Source organism: Ictidomys tridecemlineatus, chromosome 2 (genome assembly GCF_052094955.1).
Source record: "Ictidomys tridecemlineatus isolate mIctTri1 chromosome 2, mIctTri1.hap1, whole genome shotgun sequence".
NCBI classification, from domain to species: domain Eukaryota; kingdom Metazoa; phylum Chordata; class Mammalia; order Rodentia; family Sciuridae; genus Ictidomys; species Ictidomys tridecemlineatus.
This window is the reverse complement of record NC_135478.1, coordinates 128705623-128721927: the sequence shown is the minus strand read 5'-3', so window position 1 is coordinate 128721927 and position 16305 is coordinate 128705623. Positions and strand designations below refer to the sequence as shown.

The following is a 16305-nucleotide window of genomic DNA, read 5'->3' as shown; positions in this document are numbered from 1 at the left end:
TTGTAAACATTTAACACATTCAAAAAGTAAAATTTGATTAGAAAACACACCCTGGAATTGAAAACAAACAGAAACAAATGAATCAATATTTTAATATAACCTCAGAAATGAAACAGTAATTTTAAGTAATAAATTTAAATATAGTAACTTGCCTATATACCCTTCTGTTGGTTATATTGCATTAAAAAATACTGCAAAGAAATTCTAAATTCACTTCAGTTTCATTATTGCAAGTAGTAATATTAATGCTCTAATTTAAAAACTTTTGATGAAGAAAAGTTACTATTTTGCAGAATAATTCTAGCTCATATATGTAAATTAAAGATAGAAAAATCACCATTTCCAAATACTCATGAAATGTTCAATTAAGGTAGAGATTATCAGTGGGTGCTAAATCATTAAGGTTGCTAGTGAATGGAATTATTAGAGTGCCGAAAGCAAACAGGCCATATATGCACAAGTAGCTCGGTTACTGCAACGGAGAAAGGCTCCCTTTCAATGGAGTCATGAATATTACTAGCAATGCTGACTTCTCATAGCCTGTGCCTTCTCAGGTTATGTAAGAGGAAGAACAAAGCCTACCTGAAAATTACTACTGCCATAAACTTTTAAATCAGATTTAATAAAATTTGTATACTTGCTTCCACATAGGAGGTATAGGGATTAGAATAGTATTTCTCAGCCTTTGCTGCACATTGGGATCAACATATAGGTCCAGAAAATACTGATGCCTGAGTTCTGGAGAAATTGGAATGAGGACTTATTATTGGACAATTATTCTATAATAGCTGTGATAATTATTCTGTGATTTCATAGAAGTGGTAAGTCTGTACGAAAGATCAAAGACATTGAGATTAATTACAGCTATTAAATCCATATTTGATATAAATTTGAAATCATCATTTTAAACATTGTTTTAAAACACCAGGTTTAATTAGCAAATAATTAAAGCCTTCTCTTTCCTCCCCAAAGTCATTAGTTTCCTTCTCGCTTATCACCATGTACAGTTCATTTTCTTGTTTATATGTCTAGTGACTCTCACTTGTCTCTACCTGCAAAACTAGTAAACAAAAACCAATACTACATCTTTGGAGGGATTGCAGAGATTGATATCATTTTCAAGGCACTAAAAGATGCAGGAATGGTGATTCTCACCACATCCTACTCAATGAACAGATCTTGGGAAATGACTATATCAGGGGGTGACTCTATAGCAGCTGCTACTACAGATGTAGTTTTATTATGTCAGAAAATTCCTATAGGCTGTGGTGCCGGCACACTGCTGTTGATCTTGTGAATAATTTTTCCTCCTATACTTGTTAATAAAGATTACCTGAAGCAATTGGATTTTCAGTTGGTATGACAGCATATACCTCACTCTTCTACCTGAGGAATACACCAACTCTTCTGCATTATTTCATAATTTAGTTGGTGGTTCTCCTTCTCTAGGATGATATGCTACTGCATATTTGGTAGTAAAGGAAGAAATACTTCCACAGGGAGCATAATAATGATTCATTCCATCAACTGGTAGTTAAGACTGACACCTGGCCCTGTAGGAAACCTCTGCCTCAGAATCAACAAAGAAGTAGGTACTGTGCTTTCTGGGGTGATTGATACTGCCTATCAAGAAAAAATGTGGTTCCCACTACATGCTGGGGTTACAAAAGATTATGTTTGAAATAAGAACATCCCCCAAGCTACCTCTTAGTATTCCCACATCCTGTGATTAACATCTTAGAAAAAATAGAACATCACTCAAGCAGAGTGTCTAATTGCCCAGACCCCTCAAAAAATAAAGAATTGGATAAACCCGTCAGGGAAGAAACTATGACCAGCTGTGATGCTTGCTATGGGCAAAGAGTGTATGGAATGAGTAGTTCAAGGAGATATTATAAATATGAGCACTGACCTCATATCTAAGTGCAGAAATTAGAACTATAATAGGAACATTTCTTCCTTATCTCAATTTGAATATGTTAATCATAATATAAAAAAGCATATTAAATCTGGAATCTTGAGATAAGACCTGTATCGACAAATTGAACCATATTAAATATTTCATTCTCTGTCTACTGCCCGAGGGTTACTTCCAACTTAGGCTCTCTAGGCTCTGGCCCATCTTATTATTCTTTGTACTTTTCTCTTTGAAGCATCCTGGTGTCTAATTCTCATCATGAGTTGGAGGCTATGAGACATGGTGAGGTTAAATATGGAGAATAATTGTGACTCTCTTGTGAGGCAATTTCCATGGGCGATGTTACTTGACAATTTTAAGCAAAAGAAAGATACTTTCTAGACAGAGGGAGAGGCTGCTTCCCTTGGTAAGGTTGCCCAGGATTATTGGGATTCAAGATTCTCCAACTCATCCAATTCTATTTGAAGTTACTATTTCTCAAGTTACCAGTTCTTCTGAATCAATGCCTCAGCCTGTTAAGAGACTGAAAAAATTAAGACTCTTGTAAAGCCTTCAGGGAGCTCTTTGATTTCTGATTGTGATTAAAGCTGAGAATTTAAAATCCTGAGGTTTTCAAAATATTTTTTTTCTATAACATCATCATCGTAGTTAAAAGCAAACTACTCAGGACCCTTATGGTGTCATTATGGTCACCTTATTATAGTCAAAAGAAATAGCTGTCTGATGCCCTAACTCCTTGTCCTCAATGGTCACTTTAACTTAAGCCTGCATGGTTAATAATCTGAAAATTTCTGATGCCTTGGAAAGCTACTGATTTTTAGTATCTCATTTTCCAACAACAGTGAATTACTCTCTAGTTTAAATCAAACTGCTGTATCACCATCTACCTGAATCTTATCTCAAAGGTCTTTTCCCTGAGCTTACACTTAGGACCTAAATCCTTGTCAACTCAGGTAAGCAAAGGGAACAAAATCTATGCTTGAATCCAAAAGATTAAGTTCAATACAAGGAACTGCTAACAGAGTTGTTGGAAGTGATGAAAATGAGAGATTGAGGTAGATGGCACAGGATAACAGTGACATTCACAATTTACAATAGCACAAGATTTCCATCAGCACTTGGGATGGAGGCTTAAGTGGAGGAAGTGGTTTCATTAGATCCTGGGAGCTGGAGCTTCCTGGTAGGGAGGGAAGTGGTGAGTATCAATCCCTCATGAGAGCTGGGCATGTGAAGAAGGCTGCATGGGGGAAAGGAAGATGTAAAGAAAGACATCCAGGTAGGAGATAAAACCACAAGGGAAACACAAGGGGAATGCCAGCCAAGGCAGAGGGAGTGGGCATGAGTAGCTTAGATGCTGTCGTCCTCATTCCCTCCAGTCTCCCAGTCTAGTCTCCATTACCCAAACTTGCCTAAAAATCAATGGGAAATGGAGCCTAGGAAATGTAATTTTTTAGGGAATGTCCCATAAAATTACAGAGAACAGCACGAGACATGGAGGGAATAGCAATAGCAATAGCAATAGAAATGGACTTGATAGAAAACAAGCAAATGACCATCATGTTGTTTTTGTACTTATTTTTTTTCCTAAAAACCACAACAGCATAAAGAAAGAATTAAAGTTGACTGTGACATTTTTCTCCTCCAGGTCACTGTCATCTCCCGGAAGGCACCTTCATGCCTATTGTATTCATTCTCTATTGCTATAGTAAAGAAAGGGGAAGGGGCTTGAAACAAGGTGCATTCACCATCTTCCGGTATTGGTGGGATGAGAATCTGAGCCAGGCTTAGCTGGATCACTGTTCAGCACCCATCAAGGTGTCTGTTGCCGGGGCTGCATTCTCATCATCGGTTGCACCCAGAAAAGGTCTCCTGCCGAGAGCTTCTTCATGTTGTTTCAGAATTAGTTTTCTTGCAGCTGTAGGACTCACAGTAGCCTGTGTCTCAAGGCCAGAGGAAGGTAGAGTCTCTCTTTGGGAAGGCCCAAGTTATTCTTTTAGGATTTTCACCTGATTATCAAACCTCACCAGGATGATATCCCACTCAAAAATTAAATTCAATTTATTTTGAGATTTTTAATTACATCTGAAAAAAAATGTTTACTTTTGCTGTGTAAAATAATCTAAATCCAAGAAAGAATTCTATCATATTTGTGGGTCTTGCTCATACTCAAAGGGTGTGTATATGTCAGAGGACATTAATCCTGGGAGTCATCTTAGAATCTTGCCTATTGCAGGTACTCCTTGTATAAAGTTTATTTTCCCATGTACTTCAACAATCCTTCAGAAGTGCTGCCACTGAGTTCCTTCCCATTTCTATCGGCAGGGACTGATGCCATTTTGAAAAGGCAGAATCCCAGCCTGCAGTGTCAGAGGTAGCTGTAGAGCAGGAACTTTGGCCCAAGGCATGCATACCTTCTAATTTTATTCTAAGTTCCTTGGCAACAGAAGAAATTGTCAGAACACAAGAAACAAATCTTCATGGTGTATTATTGATTATTCAGTAACTGGGAGGAAATAGGTAGTTTAATGAATATTTCCAATAATTGGTGAGAGTAGTCATCAAATCCAGAGGTCAGTAGGAAGCAAGGAAGGAGCATGGGACAAAACATTTAACTTAATTAATGGTATTGAGAAGTTTTTTCTTTCCTGAAGACAGTCGAATCCCCAGAGATCTGTCACTTTATAACAGAAACACTGTTATGCATAGTGAAGGTCAAGTTTTTTTTAATTTGTTTTAGTTGTAGGTGGACACAATAACTTTTATTTTTATGTGGCTGAGGATAGAACCCAGTGCTTCACGCATGCTAGGTGAGTACTCTGCCACTGAGCCACAACCCCAGCCCAAGGTCAAGGTTTTTATGAAGTTGATGGATGGACAGAAGCTCACCATTTTAATAATCTATATGCAAGTTTGGAGGAAGAGGTGTGGGCATTCTCTACGGAGAATCTATGGTATACCGTTAAAAGTTTAATTTGGGGCTTTGGTTCTGTCTCATAATTGCGTGAATTTGAGCAACTTTTGTGATTTCTTTTCACAGCCTGGGCTGTGATCAACTTCTCCATCAATGAATTGCTAATTCCAAGACCTGAAGCTTAACATTCCATAGATCTTAAAATTATCATAGAGTTGCTATTTAGGTGATTTAGAATTCAGAATTCTACATTTTTAATTTTTTCAAAGAGGGTTTCAGATTTACCTTATGTATATCTAATATGCACTAATTAAAAAAAACTGTAAATAAATAAAAGAAAGGTTGGTAGACTAGAGGAAAGGGCACAAGGGAAGAAAGGAGGAGTGGAAAAGATAAAGCACTGGGGACTGAGTTGGAGCAAATTACAGCCTATGCTTACATAATTATGTTAAAATGAACCCGAATATTGTGTGTAACTGTAATGCACTAATAAAGACTTTTACAAAAAGGGAGATTTCAAGGGCTTCTTGTATTGTCAGCTGGAATAAGGAAAAAAATACAGAAACCCCAAACCTAAGCCTTCCACTAACTGATTTGTAACACCAGTCGTCCTTTCCACGTCCATGTGATGAAGTTCAGGCTTCTTAGGATGGCCCTGAACCTGTTCTTCTTGCCTTCTTGCCAAGAAGCAGGAACCCCTGCCTTATTTTACAATTTTCAGGCAGTTTCATGCTTGCCTTATGAGTTTGCTTGCCTTGTGATCAAAAACAGTGTTTTCTCTGCTTTTTAAGGAGTCTGTGCAGCAGAATTATTTTAATAATCTAAGTAATGCATTTTTTTTAAATTTTACAATTGAATGCCCAATTGAGAGCAGATGCTTTTAAATCAATTAGATGATTCTGGTTTTGAAGTTCAGAAATATTTCAGATAAGAAGAGAACACTAAAGAAAACCCTTGGGATTAACTCCCATAAGGCAGGTTCTTTCCAGTTTTTCTTCGGTGAAATAATCCTTAAATTCGATAGCAGTAATGGGTAGAACAAAGCTCAAAAGATCTTTTGAGACAACATGACACAGACTGGGCCTTTACTTCTGGAGAGCTTTTTCTTCAATAGTTCTAATAAAATAGGAAGTCTTTCTGTTACCTGGCCTATTCTTGTAGTGCCTAGGTGACCTAAATGAATTTCTACCCTTCCCTAATGTTGCTTATCTTTGAGGACAGGATAACTAAAGGCCAGAAGGTCCTCTTGAGGTAGGCTGGCTGAGACTGGTTGGATCTCAGATGACTGCCAGAATGACCATCAGACAACCTCTGGCTTCAGTATAATCCCATCCACATACTAAATAATACCAGCCCCCAGTGGCCTGATGGTTAATAGCCCTGAGTGACAAGGAAGAAAAAAACAAAAACCTTGGAAGAAAAAAAAAATCACTGGTGCCTGAATACATGGACAATTTCTCCCCATTCCCAGAAACACAAAAATATTTCTTCCCTTTATTAACCTATCTCTTGCCCTCATTTCTCTTACTTCATATCTGTAACCTCTTGATCACCAAGAAATGGGAATTTGATTTTTAGAGTTTAACTCCCACTTCTGTTCTTGGCCAAGAATAAAATTTTCTTTCACTGGTCAATCAGTGTTTAGTCTTTTTATTGATTCCACAGTTCCAAGAGTGAAAATGAACCGAGATTTTGGGCTGAAAAATTTACAACATTCCCACAATCCTGCTTTGAATGAATTATTGTTAACTTAAAACATAATCTCTGATAGAGGACAGAAACTTAATGTTTCCCATATTTTCTTCTGTTTGTTTTAATGTAAGGACATAGTTCCAGAAACCTCTTCCAAGATGGACTTTGCAAGCTAGACACATTCATATACACATATCCACTTTGAAAATCCAATCGTGCTAGTGGTCATCACAGTGGTGTTGTCTGAAATCAGCCAAGGCCCACTTCTCTTTTGACCCAGAACTAGAAGATTCAACACTACTAGAAAAGTAAAATTAAGAAAGTAACCACTCTGTAAAAAGCTAAAAAATAGATAAGCAATAAATATCTCATAAAAGTGATTGGTATTGGTCCCAGGAAGGATTGAATATCACCCACAGTTCACATCTCTATAGAAACTTTTTCTTGTTATGGGAGTTATGCAATAATGGCTTCATTCAACAAGTAAATATGCAATCTGACTTTACCAACAACAACAACAACAAAAAAAAAACCAAGACCAGAGAAATCAAATAGCTTCCTTAATGTCATGCAACTGTGGGATAGCAGAGAAAAACATTGAATCCAGGTATTCTAATTTTATCTATGATATTTTTTCCTATTCATTTTGGTTAATTATTTTTATGTTGTGTGGGTATTCATTTTGGTTTTTCAAGAAATGTATAATGTTACTATTAGTGGGATGTAAATCAATTTGGTTAACACATTTGCCTAAAAGATTTCTGGCATTTATTCAGTGTAAAAATAGTCTTAACTAGTAAGGAAATTTATGTTATTATTATTTTTTATTTTGGTGCACCTAACCTACTCCTTTCCTTAAAAACACATGATTGTAAGAATATGTGTAAGGGCATTCCACAGCAGAAAGATCTGTGGGATAAAAAAGTATACAGACTAAATCTGAATATGTGTTTTGAAACTGATGTGCTTATTAAGAAATTTCAATAAGAATGAACATGTGTCATTTACAGCACCTATGAAATTGTCATGATTTTTTTCCTTTGCCTATTGATTTATTAGAAAATATTAGCAGATTTCATAATTAAAATGTACTATTAAATTCCTTAGTTATGTCTTAAATAATGAAAAGGCAATACACATCTAAAGCATGTTTCAGATCCTCCTTGCTCTATGCAGACTACAGGATCCGATCTGCGTGTTCTATTCACAGCTGCCCCATCCTCTCACTCCCTACCCTGTTGTTACATACTTTTGCTTTTGAACAGCCCCCACCTTGGACTTTTTGAGAATCTGCTCTTAGGTTACTTAGACCTACTGCAACGACTTTGCAGACCCACAGAAGGCAGAAGTGCCTCTGATTTTATTATGTTCATGTGAGCAGCCCATAGACAGTGCCTAGCTTCTTAAGAAGCATGGAAATTCAGCTCTTATCTTGGACAGCAGGCTAAGAACCTCTCTGGAATCTTTCTGAACCTCCCTGTGTGTCTTTCTTCTTCCTGTTTTTCTTTTTTCTTTCTTCCTGAGAGAACTCCCTGAATAACTAACTCCCCTGTCTAAGAATCTTTTTGGACTCTTTGCTTGTAAACACACATTTGTGAGAACAAGTGCATGGAGTACTGCATACATGGCATACGTTAAAGGCACCTGAGTGGCAGGCTACTCCCCTCGTGCTAAGTGTGAGAGCAGCAGATCAGTCACCCATAGGTACACTGCTCACCCAGTAGGCACAGCCCTGGGTTTAGGACTATGTGTTGCAGTCACAGGGATTGCTCCACGGCCTGCTCCTCGATTGGTTGTCCCACGGACAGTTGGCAAAGAATTGTATTGGTGGCTGCCTATAATCTGCTTAGCTACTGCCTGAGAATATATACATGGTAACTACTCAATAAAATCAGACCTACTTCATCTTGGACTCCAGAGGTCTTGAAACGCGACCCTGAAGCCACACTGTCCTACTCTCCTACTCTCCTTGGACCTCCTCGCTGGATGAGAGAGAGCCCAAGCACAAATTGGTTGACAATTTAGGTTTGCTAATGTTAGATTTTCATTTTACTCCCATATTTATGTCCTATTATTGCTGAAACAAATTATCCCAAACTGAGCGATTTAAAGCCACACAAAGTTATCCTGTAATAGTTCTAGAAGTCAGAATTCTAAATTGGTTCACTTCAGCTTTGTCCTTTCTGAAGGGTCTGGAAGAAAATCTGTTTTCTCGGCTTCCCTGTGTAAGGATGACCTTAGGTCTTAGCCTAAGCAACTCCATTTTAAAAACTCCATTTTGAAACCTGCCGTCAGAAAATCAGCGTGGGGACCAACAGACCAGATGCTTTAACCCTAGAGCAAATGATGTCGCTGAAGAATCCGTTTGCAGATGTTAGGGATTGAAAGGGTGGTCAGAAACCCCCAAATTTAGTATAAAGGATGGAGCAAATAAACAGACACTGATGCCCTCATGCTAGAGAGACTGATGAGGACCTGGACTGACACCCCAACTCTTCTCATCCTTTGCCTTATCCTCTACATCTTCTTCACCACTCTCAAACTCTGCAGCCATATCTTGACCCTGGTAAGAGCCATGACTTCTCCTTATGACTCTCTCCTCAACCAGCCGCCAGCTCCACTCCAGGAGAAGCCTGCCTTGGCTCCTGACCTGATCGCTGATGGACTTACAGCCTAAGCCTTGAGGCTCTTGACGTGACACTTGAGCTTAGCCTGCAGAGGGAATGTCTGTCATGAGTCTGTCATGATTAAGTGTGTTTGCAATGCTTGGAACTAATCTAAAATTGTTTGCCGTGAGTTGATTATGTCTATTGCAGTGCCTAGCATTAAGGATTGTTATTTTCTCGATTAAGAACCTATAGAGTAAACTTGTATTGAGAGATTTTGAGTGAATAAAGCATTGAAAAAGGCAGAAGTGCGTGGACATTCTTTATTTCTCCTCCTCATAAGTCGAATCTTTTGCCCATCTCGACACCCTATTCTATATCTTGTTGGAGTCCCTTCCCCCCATCTTCAGAATGAATCACTCCAACTCTGCTTCCACCATGGTTTCTCTGCTCCCTCTTTGCTTTAAAGGGGCTCTTGGAATTACACCGGGATCATGCAGAGAATCCAGGCCAATCTTTTCTTTTCAAAGTCCCCCTTAATTAAACCACAGAGTGATTTTGTGCACATGCTTTGTCTAATATGGCTATTCTAATAATAGCATTTATTGAGAAAAGTGTTTTTATTCTTTGGTGTAAAACTTTTTATAGTGTAAAAATAAATAATTTCTAGACAATGTAAAAAAATATTGCCTAAGAAACCAAAGTGAGAGGTTTCTTAGGTAGCAGGTAAAGGGGCACACAAAAGAATAACTAGTCATGTCCCTGATTAAAAACATGATCAACACAACAAAAGCCCCAGGGGCCATTGGTCTCTACAATCAAGTGTTATTTGACAGGATTGTTTACATCTCTGGACAGACAGGCATAAACCCTGTTCCAGGAGGGGCAGAAACTAAAGCAGCTCTTATGAACATGGGTGAAAAACTGAATGCCACAGGCTGTGATTTCACTAATGTGGAAAAAGCAACTGTTTTTCTGGCTGCCGTAAATGACTTTGAAACTGTCAATGAAATCTACAAACAGTGTTTCAAAAGTAATTTTCCTACTAGAGCTACTTACCAGGCTGCTGCTTTACCCAAAGGAGTGCACACTGGGATTGAAGCAGTATCTATCCAAAGACCTCACAGCAGTGCAAATATAAGTAGGCACAGTGTTGTTCTCATCATGTCTTTAAATAACATCTTGTTTTACAATTGATGTTGGAAAAGTGTACGTGTAACTAAAATATCTGAAGTTATCATGGAAATACCATATCATAGAGATATTTGACATGAATGACTACTATATAATGTTACTGATACTATGAATTATAGTTATGTACTGAATGTGAGAGAAGAGGCACTCATTATATAGTTGCTCAAATAAATTTAAAAAAGAGGGATAATAACACATGGGGAAAATGAGATATTATTCCCGAAAAACAAAATAAAGATCAAACCTAATTCAATTAATCCTATTAATTTAAAGATGTGAAATATTTAGTTCTAATATTATACATGTGGTTATGCATTTAATTGGATAAAATAAATATTCAATTTTGAATGATAAAAGTAAAAGAGAAGAACATGGATTAACATGTTATATAGATAATATTTTTCTAATGGAAATAAAAAACATAGTTTTCAAAACCAAACAAAAGAAAGAAAGAAAACCAAAATGATAAGAAACTCTCAAAAACTGCTTCTGAAAATTATATAAGTATATAAATGAAATAAAGCTTTCACAAAAATTTTGTTTTCTTTTTCTATAAAAGTTTTTCTTTCTCCATGTGTTAATTCTAGATAAATATTTTACATATCATTTACATGATGATTTTTAAAATAACATAACATTGCACAGATTATCATATTTTTTTCTTTTTAAAGATCTACTTCATGCCCATTTTTCTGGATTTTATGTCCTTTTCTTCCTGAGTATATTTTATATGAAAAATGTATTTGTTGGTATACCTTTAAAAGTACTAGCTCTTAGACTTCTACTTCTCTTTTTTTATTTATGTTTTTTTCTCTCTTAAATATCTTTAATACAATGTGTTTAGGCTATTTATTTTGTTTTTTAGAATTGGATATTTAGCTAATAGTTCCTGTTAAAGGACAAAGACTTCATTATCTAAAACCAGATCATTAATTTCACAAGGTTCTTTAATATTTCTTTACATTTAACAACATTTCGCATAGTCTACATTATTTGTAATAGCTGCAAAATTTTATAGATATGTTATAATGAAACCAATTCCTTACTGTTGGACATTAAGATATTATCCAAGTTTCCTGTATCAGAAAAATACTGTGATAAACAAACCTATTGTTATCTATTGATCCATTCATCTCTATAATTTTATTTAAATTTCCTTAGAGAAACTTGGCTAAAGTCTAGAGTGAGAAATTCCCCAGGTGTCAGGGACAGACCCCTTTTCTTTTCTAAGCCCAAAGAGGATACCAAAGATTTCATTTCCCTTTGAATGAGCTTCTGATGAGCTCCCTACTTCCAGTCCAGCCACAGAACTCAACAAATATTCCTTGGGGAACACTAATATTTGAAGCCCCTCAGATTTCCAAAGTCCTACACCAACCTCATGTGATGTCCATTTTCAATTTCCCAGCAGGGTTAAAGTGTTACCCTTTTCTCTGAAGAATTAGCAGATGCCCCAGGGAAGACCTGGTGAGCAACTACCATCTCTTCTCAGAAAGATACCTCCCCCCTCAAATTTTAGTTCGTCTCTTTCTTGTTACTTATTCTTTCAAATAACATTCAAGGAACATCTATGTGCCAGAGACTCAGCAGGATCTATGAATATGGAATATAGTTTCTTCCTCTTAAAACACTCAAAGACAAGGACTTAATTCACTACCCTATCACATCATATACGGAGAGATCCAGATGTGGGTTCAACAGACTTGGACTAAGCACAAATAAGAAATTTGCAGATGTAAGTATTCACATTTGCATCTACACTGTTTCTGTAAAAGCCTATAAATAATTGAGGCAGAAGTGTCTGGGGGCTTGATTAACTAGGTGTTTTTCCTCCACTCAGTTCTTGTCCTTGTGGATCTCCATGGCTCAAAGGAGAATGGAAAGCCTACTGACGAAGATGCTGTGAAAAAAGAATAAAAAATAAATTTCAAGGCAAACACTGAAGTCCTGTTTCCAGAGCTTCCAACAGTACTCTAAAGAGAAGGTCTATTTTCAAAATCTCAGATGAACTCTATGTCAACAAATATCTCAGAACTAATGTTTGGTACTTACTTTTCCTTCAGCTTTGAGGACAGTGGGTGTGCCTGGGTGTGAAGATTTGCATGGGAGATTCTGGAAGCTTCTCTGTGGCAGGACTTGCCATATGAGTGCAGTGTGGGCTTGGAATCAGAACACCTGGGCAGCCCCTCTGACATCTAATAATGATGTGAACTCTGACAAGTGACACAGGAAATCCAGTTCTCCAGTCCTTCATTCCTTTTCATTTCTTGGTATTAGAAATAATAGCCGTTGCCTGGCCTCATAGGTCATCTTGAAGTTCAGATGAAATAATGCCTTTGAAAGTGGTGTTTGCTCCAAAAAAATTAAACCTTTCACTGGGTTCCATTTTCAGGACAGTGGCCCCTCTCTGGCCAAGCCATGGTGGCCATGACCTTTAATTGACCATCATGGTTGGGTTCATGCAGATTAGTTCTCCCTTCTTAACCACACTTAATTATCACAATAAATGATAACCACATGATTGATGGTCAAAATAACTACCACAGTAGTTCTCATAGCCATCAGCTCAACCATGTGTCATTGCATCTCCCTGGTTCCATGAGCACTCTGGTGTCTGCTTCTTGACACGCCAGGGTTGCAGCAGGCTGACAAGGTTCCAACAAATCAACTGAACTGTAATGCACAGATGAGAGGGTTAACTCCGCTCCCCAGTTTAAGAACTAATTCTGGAGGTGAGATCAACTGGTAGAAGAGGTAAAGCAAGAGCAACACAATGACACTAATTAGATCACGCTGATCCATTGAGAAATGAGGGGGAATAATGGAGCTTCAGCCGGTCCACCTGCTTTAGGACATGGACTGAGATTCACGAAAGCATAATTGTCCCATTTTGGTTTCATTTTTATATTGTCTTAAAGCTTTTCGACTACTGCTGTCCCATTAAAGGCACTATTTCTTTATTGTTCCTTACTTCTTGAGTAAGATGAGTTTTCATGAAAGAAACTCAACACCAAATGTCTCAGAAGTTTTTAGTACTCATTAGATTCACACTTTGCAAAGAATGAGCTGTTGTTCACTTCCACATTTCACCAATCTTATAGATTTCAGCTGGTTTAATTAACTGACCAAGACATTTGAAATTTTAAGCTCTCCTTATAGTTTTAGTATTTTTTGGTCTGTTTTGGAGAGTTTTATTTTTTTTTCTTTTATTTTTGAGGAAGGGTCTCATTATATTGCCCATAATCAGACCTCAACTCCTTCCTTGAGTGATCCTCCTGTCTCAGCCTCCAAAGTAGCTGGGCCCATTGTTGCTTGCTGACCCACCTCAGAAGTCATTTTTAATTTGGTTTTGCCTTCTCCCTTATGATATACAAGATTTTTTTATGTTTATATATTTTTTATATTTCCTATCCCTAAATGTTTTATGTGTATCAACTCATGTAATCCTTAAAACAACCACTGGGAGGGAGCTAGTCTTATTGTTCCCCAGTTTTCTGATGAGACATGAAAATTAAGAAGCTTCCCTAAATTCCTTCCAGCAGGTTCTACAATGGCCAGGTTTCTCACTATTCTTCAACACTTGCCTAGGGTATGTTCATTATTCTGCTTATTTGTATCACATCATATATGGAGAGATCCAAATGAGGGTCAACAGACTTGGACTAAGCACAAATATGAAATTTGCAGATGTAAGTATTCACATTTGCATCTACACTGTTTCTGTAAAAGCCTATAAATAATTGAGGCAGAAGTGTCTGGGGGCTTGATTAACTAGGTGTTTTTCCTCCACTCAGTTCTTGTCCTTGTGGATCTCCATGGCTCAAAGGATAAAGTATGGTTCTGATAAAGTATGCATTGATCCACATTCCAATTCAGAAAAACTTGATATTTTTATAATATCATTCTTTAATTCATGAGTATGGTTTAATACCTTTATTTATCTATGTTGTTTTAAAAAAATCTTCCACTAGTTTATTTATGACTTAAATATAGAGGCCTTAAAATTATTTTTACATTTAATTTTTGGATAATATTGAAATTTAATTTAATTTTAAGCATTTTCATAGGTATTTAGTAATATCTTTCCTTTTTATATTGAGTTTTCATCTGGTAAACTTGCTCAACACTCAGTAATTCTGACATTTTTTTTCCCCTGTAGAATATTTGCATGCCAATCCAATATTTGTAAATAATGTTTTTCCCTTTCAAACATTTTGACATTTCCCTATTTTTTTTTTCCTGCTTTACTTATGAGGAACTCATAAGTACAATACCCATTAGAATTGGTAATGGGGGCTTTCTTGTCTTGCTGCAGATTTCAAAGGCAAAGAAAGCTTTCAGTGTCTCACAATAAACTACCTTAAAATGTAGAAGAAAAATGCATTTACAGAATTGTTCGGGGGATACCACATTTGCACACTGGTTTACCACAGTGTTTCTTACCAGCTGCAGCAGTTTAAAAGCCTTGAACTTGGAGTGGTTCCAGTGAGCCAAACACTCGGCCTACTGTTGACTGCATAAAAGAAATCCTCTAAACCAGTGGTATATAAATGCATGCACTTACTCTGTCCTCTCCAGAGTGTTAGTTTCCAAGGTGTAATTGGAACACCATCATAACACGTCTTCCTCCTGTCAACGTGTAACAGCAATGAAATTTTCAGACTTTCTGTCCTCTCCCTGCCTAGGAACATTCTTCACTTTACCTTGTATTCCTTTGCTTGGCAAATTACTAAACTCAGCTCTTTATTAGTAGTATTTTTTTTTTAACTTCAGAAGGAAGAAGTTTTCTATTTCAATTGGTTAAGAATTTTTTATCATGAATAGAAATTGAATTTTATTGAAATACAAGTTGTTCTTTATGTGATTTTCTTTTCTGATTGGGGTTTAGTTTGCTAATATTTTGTTTAGGTTATGTGCATCTTTACTTTTGAATGTGATGGATTTATAATGTGAATTTTGTTGGAGAATTTTTTTTTATATATTTACTGGGATTGAACCCAGAGACATTTAACCACTGAGTCACAACCCCAGCTCTTTTTATTTATTTTTTTTTTAGTTTGAGTCAGGATCTCACTAGATTGCTTAGGGCTTTGTAAAGTTGCTGAGGCTGGCCTCTAACTTGCAATCCTCCTGCCTCAGCCTCCTAAATTGCTGAGATTACATGTGTGCACTACCATGTCTGGTATAAAATTCCGAATGAATTTGTCTATACTGCAGTATTTTTCACTTGAATATGTGGTATATTTGCCAAAGGGACTATCTGGTGCTGGAGTTTGTGAAATATTTTTTATAATGAATTTCATTTATTTTAATAGATTCAAATGATCTGTTTCTTCTTGAGTCATTTTAGCTTTAATATTTGTTCATTGCAGAAAAAATTACAAACTATTGGCATAAGGTCATGCATACTGAAATCAACTAAGCCCTGGAGATACCTGGGGATTTAAGGAACTCATATTTCTTAAATAATAGAATGCCCTTCAGTTGTTTCTAGGAAGTACCTCCAGAATCTGCTCAAGATCAGCTAGAAATCTTCTCTCAATATTAGACTTGAGCAAAAGAAGTCCACTTGTCTGTTTGATGATTTTGATGTCACAAATTCAAAGTTACTGATGCAGAACATAATAATTTTCTTAAAAAAGAACATGTATACCTGGCAAAGAGGCATGACTATCATCATCTGTGGAAAACAACCTTAAAATTTCTACTTAACACCATCCAATCAACAAGCAGCTTCTCCTCTGTCCCTTCCCAGGAATTCACTTGTTATCAACATATCAGAAAGGCAGCTTTGAGCTTGCCTCCTATTTTTTTTTTTTTTTTTTTTTTTTTTTTACGATCAGTCCTCAGTAAAGTTCTTCCATTTTGAATAAACCCAGTCCTTCAGTACTGGCTTCTTTGAAAATGGGACATCAAACCTTTACGTGGTATCAATAATGTTTGTGCAATAATGATTCAATATCTGCAGAACCAAGCCCTCAAAC

General features: G+C 36.7%; 1 pseudogene; it reads left to right on the top strand.

Moving 5' to 3' along the window:
* The first annotated feature begins 9883 nt into the window (after positions 1-9883).
* Positions 9884-10324, top strand: LOC144368547 (2-iminobutanoate/2-iminopropanoate deaminase pseudogene; annotated as a pseudogene).
* Positions 10325-16305: the final 5981 nt, after the last annotated feature.